We start from the raw sequence: 10099 nt of genomic DNA on the forward strand, positions 1-10099 counted from the left end.
AGTGATTGTGGATCGGGCATCATGATCCATAGTATCATGATTGGAGAGGAAGTAGAAGTTCATGAAATCGTCCCTCTAGAACTCTACAAAGTAGCTGAAAAGCCCTCCACCTTGGCAAGGCTAGCTTTTCCTCATCTCATTTACCATCTATGCTACTTAGCTGGAGTTGTCATAGAAGGAGACATCCTCATTGAAGAGGACAAGCCCATCACTAAGAAGAGGATGGAGCAAACAAGAGAGCCCATTCATGGATCTCAAGAGCATGAGGAATTCCCTCATCAAGAAATCCCTGAGATACCTCAAGAGATGCATTTTCCTCCAAACAACTATTGGGAACAACTCAACACTTCTCTAGAAGGATTGAGTCATGACATGAACCAATTAAGGGTGGTAGACCAAGAGCACTCCATCATTCTCAATGAGATTAGAGAAGATCAAAGAGCTATGAGGGAGGAGCAACAAAGGTAAGGACGAGACATAGAGGAGCTCAAGGACGCCATTGGTCCTTCAAGACGAAGGCGCCACTATCACTAAAGTGGACTCATTCCTTAACTTCCTTGTTCTTATCTCTCTATTTTTCAGTTTTTGAGCTTCATATTTGTCTATCTTTGTGTCTTTATTACATGATCATTAGTATTTAGTAACTATGTCTTAAGGCTATGAATAATTCCATGAATCCTTCACCTATTCGATTTTCAGTTGCTTGGGGACAAGCAACAATTTAAGTTTGGTGTTGTGATGAGCGGATAATTTATATGCTTGAAGAACTGAAGATTGATGGTTTAGAAATTATAGTAAACTATCGTTGTGGTTGTCACAAGTAACAAATCCCTTTAAAATTGATAACCGAGTATTTAAACCTCGGGTCGTCTTCTCAAGGAATTGCAGGGAGGTATGTTCTTATTATTGGTTATGAAGATTGTAAATCGGGGTTTTGAAGATGAGGAACAAGTAATTTAAATGGCAGGTAAAATAGATAAATAACTGTAAAATAAACTCTTGGCAAGATATGAAAAATTCGGAAGTCCTATCCTAGTTACTCCTATAAGAATGGAAGTTAATCCCACTTAGTTAACCTTTGTGTAAGCAAGGGAAAGTCAAGTGAACCAATTGGTTAGATTTCCCAAGTCCTAGTCAATTCCTAAGGAAAGACTAGAGTTAGTAGAATTCCAGTTAATTAGCCGGCATAACAATCAATCATGAATAGTTGGTAACTCAAGAGCTTCCAGTTAATCAATTAAAGCCAATAATGTGGAAAGCTAAACATGAATCTTAGATCTGAAATACCTTAAATAACATACATTCAAAGCAATAAAATCTAACATGGACAATATTCATATGCCAATTGGGCAACATAAATCAAATACAAATAAGAGCATTAAAGTATCCCAAAGTAGAAGAGAAATATAAAGTAAAAGAAATATTGAACATGATGAAAAGTTGAAATAAATCCTAATTTCTAAAAATCCTAATTTCTAAATCCTAAGAGAGAGGAGAGAGCCTTGGTGCACGAAATTGTGATCTCTAATTTTCACAACTTAAACAATCCCCGGTAATGGCTCCAAAAACTTGGTGCTCAATACCATGGTCTAAACATAATTTCACAACTTTGCACAACTAACCAGCAAGTGCACTGGGTCGTCCAAGTAATAAACCTTACGTGAGTAAGGGTTGATCCCACGGAGATTGTTGGTATGAAGCAAGCTATGGTCATCTTGTAACTCTCAGTCAGGCAGATTCAAATGGGTATGGGTGATATACGAATAAAGCATAAAACAAGATAGAGATACTTATGTAATTCATTGGTGAGAATTTTAGATAAGCAAATGGAGATGCTTTATCCCTTCCGTCTCTCTGCTTTCCTACTGTCTTCATCCAATCCTTCTTACTCCTTTCCATGGCAAGCTGTATGTTGGGCATCACCGTTGTCAGTGGCTACAGTCCCGTCCTCTCAGTGAAAATGTTCAACGCACCCTGTCACGGCACGGCTAATCATCTGTCGGTTCTCAATCAGGTTGGAATAGAATCCATTGATTCTTTTGCGTCTGTCACTAACGCCTAGCCTTTAGGAGTTTGAAGCTTGTCACAGTCATTCAATCATTGAATCCTACTCAGAATACCACAGATAAGGTTTAGACCTTCTGGATTCTCTTGAATGCCGCCATCAATTCTAGCTTATACCACGAAGATTCTGATTAAGGAATCCAAGAGATAAACATTCAAGCCTTGTTTGCTTGTAGAACGGGAGTGGTTGTCAGGCACGCGTTCATAAGTGAGAATGATGATGAGCGTCACATAATCATCACATTCATCAAGTTCTTGAGTGCGAATGAATATCTTGGAACAAGAACAAGCTGAATTGAATAGAAGAACAATAGTAATTGCATTAATACTCGAGGTACAGCAGAGCCCCACACCTTAATCTATGGTGTGTAGAAACTCCACCGTTGAAAATATATAAGAACAAGGTCTAGGCATGGCCGTGAGGCCAGCCTCCCAATGATCTAAGAACTAGACGTCCAAAGATGATCTAGAGATCTAAAGTGATCAAAAGATGAAAATACAATAGTAAAAGGTCCTATATGTAGAGAACTAGTAGCCTAGGGTTTACAGAGATGAGTAAATGAAATAAAAATCCACTTTCGGGCCCACTTGGTGTGTGCTTGGGCTGAGCATTGAAGCATTTTCGTGTAGAGACTTCTCTTGGAGTTAAACGCCAGCTTTTGTGCCAGTTTTGGCGTTTAACTCCCATTCTTGTGCCAGTTCCGGCGTTTAACGCCGGGCAGTTTTGAGCTGATTTGGAACGCCAGTTTGGGCCATCAAATATGGGGAAGTATGGACTTTATACATTGCTAGAAAGCCCAGGATGTCTACTTTCCAATGCCGTTGAGAGCGTGCCAATTGGGCTTCTGTAGCTCCAGAAAATCCACTTCGAGTGCAGGGAGGTCAGAATCCAACAGCATCTGCAGTCCTTTTCAGTCTCTGAATCAGATTTTTGCTCAAGTCCCTCAATTTCAGCCAGAAAATACCTGAAATCACAGAGAAACACACAAATCATAGTAAAGTCCAGAAAAGTGAATTTTAACTAAAAACTAATAAAAATATAATAAAAACTAACTAAAACATACTAAAAACATACTAAAAACAATGCCAAAAAGCGTATAAATTATCCTCTCATCAAGCCTCTCTCTCTAAAAACTACATCTAAAACCTAAAATTGTGAATTCTGAAAAGCCTCATGAGTCTCTGCATGTTCCTTAACTTTTATCTGTGTTTCTGGGCCGAAAACTGGGTTGAAATCTGGCCCAGAATCTCTGCCAGTGACTTTTGTAAATCTGGACATGTCATTCATGCGGACGCGTCATTCGGCGTTTTTTCTTTTCCATGCGGGTGTGTCGCTTCTACTTTTCCAATCCGTGCGTCTGCATCATTCATGCGGCCACGTCACTGCGAATTCCTTTCTTTCGCGCGGTCGCGTCGTTGACGCATATGCGTCACTTCTCGCTGGTCATCTCCTCAATTTCTTGTGTTCCTTCCATTTTTGCAAGCTTCCTTCCCAATCTCTCACTCATTCATGCCCTATAAAGCCTGAAACAGTTAACACACAGATCAAGGAATTGAATGATAAGAGAGGATTAAGATTAGCTAAACTAAGACCAAAGAAGCATGTTTTCAATCATGTAATAATTTTAGGAAGGAAATATAAATGCATTCTAAATATATGATTATGTGGGTAAAGACCATGATAAAACCACACAATTAAACACATTGTAAACCATAAAATAGTGGTTTATCAACCTCCCCACACTTAAACATTAGCATGTCCTCATGCTAAACTCAAGGAGACCAAATAAATGAGTAGGGAAAGGCAAGACTTATGCAATGCAACCTATGAATGTGAATGCAACTACATGCAAAGATGATTCTACCTACTTGGTGAAAAAGTAAATAAATCTTTCAAGAACAAATATGAACTGGATTTCACTAATTCAAATCACAAAATACAATATGAATAACTTGCAAGAAAAAGATAGCTCATGAAAGCAGGGAACATAGAATCAAGCATTGAACCCTTACTGGTAGTGTATATCGCTCTAGTCTCTCAAGTGTCTAGGGTTAATCACTCTATTCTTTCATATTCATGCTTTCTAAACTTTGTTCTTTACCTAACCAATCAACAATATTTAATGTACCAATGCAAACATCATGAGGTCTTTTCAAAGGTTGTAATGGGGCTAAGGTGAAGGTAAGGGTATATATATAAGGCTAAGTGAGCTAGTAAAGTGAATCCTTGAGTAGTCTAAGATCTCACCTAACAAATACATACTCTATACAAATTTTAAAATTATACTTAGCCTCCCATAATTCCCACTTTTGTATGATTCTCATACTCATGTACCAAATTTTTGATATTTCTTTACTTTTATCACATGTGCATTGATCTTTCAACTTGACATTGGGGTAATTCTGTCCCCTTATTTGTTTACTTATTTATTGAATTTTTTTTTAATCATAAAGGCAAACATAACTTATCAATGCATATGGATTTTCCATTATTTTTCTATTTTGGTTTTTCATGAGTAGGTTTCCAAATTCCCAATATTCAAATAAATTAGAAACATGATACATTCCCTTATTAACCCATGTTCCCACAGTTTCCCCACACTTAGTTGATGCATAATTTCTATCTTAAGCTAACCAAAGATTCACTTGGGATTTTTAATTTGTTTTTCTGCTTAAGGCTAGTAATGTTGTTATAGAACAAGAGGGGATTTAAAAAGCTCAAGGGGGCTAACAAGGGTGATGTAAAAGGTAGGCCAATTTGGAATAAGTGAGGAATTTAAACAATGGCCTCAATCATATGTAGGCATATAAATACACTAAATAATGGACATATAGAATGGAACAAAGCAAAGATTGCAATTATAGAGAAGAAAACACACAAGAATAAAATATCATGGTTAAACAATGTAACCATATGAGTCTTGGCCGTGGCCCAAAGCACTCTGTCTTCCAGTATTACCACCGGATACATACATGCCACAGACACATAATTGGGTGAACCTTTTCAGATTGTGACTCAGCTTTGCTAGAGTCCCCAATTAGAGGTGTCCAAGGTTCTTAAGCACACTCTTTTTGCCTTGGATCACAACTTTATTTTTTTTTCGTTTTCTCTTTTCTCTCTTTTCTTTTTTTTTGAATATTCACTGCTTTTTCTTGCTTCAAGAATTATTTTTATGATTTTTCAGATCCTCAGTAACATGTCTCCTTTTTCATCGTTCTTTCAAGAGCCAACCATTCATGAACAACAAATTCAAAAGACATATGCACTGTTTAAGCATACATTCAGAAAACAAAAGTATTGCCACCACATCAAAATAATTAATCTGTTATAAAATTTAGAATTCATGCAATTCTTCTCTTTTTCAATTAAGAACAATTTTTTATTGAAGAAAGGTGATGGATTCATAGGACATTCATAACTTTAAGGCATAGACACTAAGACACAAATGATCATAAGACACAAACATAGATAAACATAAGCATAATTTTCGAAAAATAAGGAAAATAAAGAACAAGGAAATTAAAGAACGGGTCTACCTTAGTGATGGCGGTTTGTTCTTCCTCTTGAATATCTTATGGAGTGCTTGAGCTCCTCAATGTCTCTTCCTTGCCTTTGTTGCTCCTCTCTCATGATTCTTTGATCTTCTCTAATTTCATTGAGGAGGATGGAATGTTCTTGGTGCTCCACCCTTAGTTGTCCCATGTTGGAACTCTATTCTCCTATGGAGGTGTTGATTTGATCCCAATAGTTTTGTGGAGGAACGTGCATCCCTTGAGGCATCTCAGGGATTTCATGATGAGTGGGATCTCTTGTTTGCTCCATCCTTTTCTTAGTGATGGGCTTGTCCTCATCAATGGGGATGTCTCCCTCTATGTCAACTCCAACTGAATAACAGAGGTGACAAATGAGATGAGGAAAGGCTAACCTTGCCAAGGTAGAGGACTTGTCCGCCACCTTATAAAGCTCTTGGGCTATAACCTCATGAACTTCTACTTCCTCTCCAATCATGATGCTATGAATCATGATGGCCCGGTCTATAGTAACTTCGGACCGGTTGCTAGTGGGAATGATTGAGCGTTGGATAAACTCCAACCATCCCCTAGCCACGGGCTTGAGGTCATGCCTTCTTAGTTGAACCGGCTTCCCTCTTGAATCTCTCTTCCATTGAGCGCCCACTTCGCAAATGTCTCTGAGGACTTGGTCCAACCTTTAATCAAAGTTGACCCTTCTAGTGTAACGGTGTTCATCTCCTTGCATCATGGGCAAGTTGAATGCCAACCTTACATTTTTCGGACTAAAATCTAAGTATTTCCCCCGAACCATTGTAAGCCAATTCTTTGGGTTCGGGTTCACACTTTGATCATGGCTCTTGGTGATCCATGCATTGGCATAGAACTCTTGAATCATTAAGATTCTGACTTGTTGAATGGGGTTGGTAAGAACTTCCCAACTTATTCTTCGGATCTCATGTCGGATCTCCGGATATTCACTCTTTTTGAGTTTGAAAGGGACCTCGGGGATCACCTTCTTCAAGGCCACAACTTCATAGAAGTGGTCTTGATGCACCCTTGAGATGAATCTCTCCATCTTCCATGACTTGGAGGTGAAAGCTTTTGCCTTCCCTTTCCTCTTTCTAGAGGTTTCTCCGGCCTTGGTTGCCATAAATGGTTATGGAAAAATAAAAAGCAATGCTTTTACCACACCAAACTTAAAAGGTTTGCTTGTCCTTGAGCAAAAAAAGAAAGAAGAGAGTAGAAGAAGAAGAAATAGAGGAGATGGAGATGGCTTTGTGGTTCGGCCAAAGGGGGAGAAGTAGTGTTTACGGTTTGTGAAAATGAAGGAGTGAAGATGGGTTTATATAGGGGTGGAGAGAGGGGTAGGGTTCGGCTATGGGAGAGTGGGTTTGGAAGGGAAAGTGGTTTGAATTTGAATGGTGAGGTAGGTGGGATTTTATGAAGGATGGATGTGAGTGGTGAAGAGAAAGATGGGATTTGATAGGTGAGGGGTTTTTGGGGAAGGGGTGTTGAGGTGATTGGTGAAGAAGAGAGAGAGTGGTGGGGTAGGTGGGGATCCTGTGGGGTCCACAGATCCTGAGGTGTCAAGGAAAAGTCATCCCTGCACCAAGTGGCGAGCAAAAATGCTCTCTGTGCCAATTCTGGCATTAAACGCCGGGCTGGTGCCCATTTCTGGCGTTTAATGCCAACTTCTTGCCCTTTCCTGGCGTTTAACGCCAGTCTGGTGCCCCTTTCTGGCGTTAAACGCCCAGAATGGTGCCAGACTGGGCATTAAACGCCCATTTGCAGCCCTTACTGGCGTTTAAACGCCAGCAAGGTCTTCCTCCAGAGTGTGCTGTTTTTCTTTCTGTTTTTCATTCTGTTTTTGCTTTTTCAATTGATTTTGTGACTTCTCATGATCATCAACCTACAGAAAACATAAAATAACAAAGGAAAGTAGATTAAATATAACATTGGGTTGCCTCCCAACAAGCACTTCTTTAATGTCAGTAGCTTGACAGAGGGCTCTCATGGAGCCTCACAGATACTCAGAGCAATGTTGGAACCTCCCAACACCAAACTTAGAGTTTGAATGTGGGGGTTCAACACCAAACTTAGAATTTGGTTGTGGCCTCCCAACACCAAACTTAGAGTTTGACTGTGGGGGCTCTGTTTGACTCTGTTTTGAGAGAAGCTCTTCATGCTTCCTCTCCATGGTGATAGAGGGATATCCTTGAGCCTTAAACACAAAGGATTCTTCATTAACTTGAATGATCAATTCTCCTCTGTCCACATCAATCACAGCCTTTGCTGTGGCTAGGAAGGGTCTGCCAAGGATGATGGATTCATCCATGCACTTCCCAGTCTCTAGGACTATGAAATCAGCAGGGATGTAATGGTCTTCTATCTTTACCAGAACATCCTCTACAAGTCCATAAGCTTGTTTTCTTGAATTGTCTGCCATCTCTAGTGAGATTCTTGCAGCTTGTACCTCAAAGATCCCTAGCTTCTCCATTACAGAGAGAGGTATGAGGTTTATACTTGACCCTAAGTCACACAGAGCCTTCTTAAAGGTCATGGTGCCTATGGTACAAGGTATTGAAAACTTCCCAGGATCTTGTCTCTTTTGAGGTAATCTCTGCCTAGACAAGTCATCCAGTTCTTTGGTGAGCAAAGGGGGTTCATCCTCCCAAGTCTCATTACCAAATAACTTGTCATTTAGCTTCATGATCGCTCCAAGGTACTTGGCAACTTGCTCTTCAGTGACATACTCATCCTCTTCAGAGGAAGAATACTCATCAGAGCTCATGAATGGCAGAAGTAAATCCAATGGAATCTCTATGGTCTCAGTGTGAGCCTCAGATTCCCATGGTTCCTCATTAGGGAACTCATTGGAGGCTAGTGGACGTCCATTGAGGTCTTCCTCAGTGGCGTTCACTGCCTCTCCCTCCTCTCCAAATTCGGCCATGTTGTTCATGTTAATGGCCTTGCATTCTCCTTCTGGATTCTCTTCTGTATTGCTTGGAAGAGTACTAGGAGGGAGTTCAGTAATTTTCTTGCTCAGCTGACCCACTTGTGCCTCTAAATTTCTAATGGAGGACCTTGTTTCAATCATGAAACTTTGAGTGGTTTTGATTAGATCAGAGACCATGGTTGCTAAGTCAGAGTGGCTCTGCTTAGAATTCTCTATCTGTTGCTGAGAAGATGATGGAAAAGGCTTGCCATTGCTAAACCTGTTTCTTCCACCATTATTGTTGAAACCTTGTTGAGGTCTCTGTTGATCCTTCCATGAGAGATTTGGATGATTTCTCCATGAAGAATTATAGGTGTTTCCATAGGGTTCTCCCATGTAATTCACCTCTTCTATTAAAGGATTCTCAGGATCATAAGCTTCTTCTTCAGATGAAGCATCCTTAGTACTGCCTGGTGCAGCTTGCATTCCAGACAGACTTTGAGAGATCATATTGACTTGCTGAGTCAATATTTTGTTCTGAGCCAATATGACATTCAGAGTATCAATCTCAAGAACTCCTTTCTTCTGATTTATCCCATTGTTCACAGGATTCCTTTCAGAAGTGTACATGAATTGGTTATTTGCAACCATTTCAATGAGCTCTTGAGCTTCTGTAGGCGTCTTCTTCAGATAAAGAGATCCTCCAGCAGAGCTGTCCAATGACATCTTGGACAGTTCAGATAGACCATCATAGAAGATACCTATGATGCTCCATTCAGAAAGCATGTCAGACGAGACTTTCTGATTAATTATTTGTATCTTTCCCAAGCTTCATAGAGGGATTCACCTTCCTTCTGTCTGAAGGTTTGGACTTCCACTCTAAGCTTACTCAATTTTTGAGGTGGAAAGAACTTTGCCAAGAAGGCATTGACTAGCTTTTCCCAAGAGTTCAGGCTTTCTTTAGGTTGTGAGTCCAACCATATCCTAGTTCTGTCTCTTACAGCAAAAGGGAATAGCATAAGTCTGTAGACCTCAGGGTCAACCCCATTGGTCTTGACAGTGTCACAGATTTGCAAGAATTCAGCTAAAAACTGATGAGGATCTTCCAATGGAAGTCCATGGAACTTGCAATTCTGTTGCATTAGAGAAACTAATTGAGGCTTAAGCTCAAAGTTGTTTGCTCCAATGGCAGGGATAGAGATGCTTCTCCCATAGAGGTCGGGAGTAGGTGCAGTAAAGTCAGCCAGAAGCTTCCTTGCATTGTTGGCATTGTTGTTGTTTTTGGCTGCCATGGGTTCTTCTTCTTTGAAGAATTCTGTTAGGTCCTCTACAGAGAGTTGTGCCTTAGCTTCTCTTAGCTTTCACTTCAAACTCCTTTCAGGTTCAGGGTCAGCCTCAACAAGAATGCTTTTGTCTTTACTCCTGCTCATATGAAAGAGAAGAGAACAAGAAAATATGGAATCCTCTATGTCACAGTATAGAGATTCCTTGAGGTGTCAGAGGAAAAGAAAAATAGAAGGAGGGGTTGAAGAATTCGAACTTATCAAAAGAGATGGAGTTCGAATTGTGCATTGGGGAGTAGTGTTA

The sequence above is a fragment of the Arachis stenosperma genome, chromosome 6, assembly GCF_014773155.1.
Source record: "Arachis stenosperma cultivar V10309 chromosome 6, arast.V10309.gnm1.PFL2, whole genome shotgun sequence".
In the NCBI taxonomy this organism is placed as follows: Eukaryota; Viridiplantae; Streptophyta; class Magnoliopsida; order Fabales; family Fabaceae; genus Arachis; species Arachis stenosperma.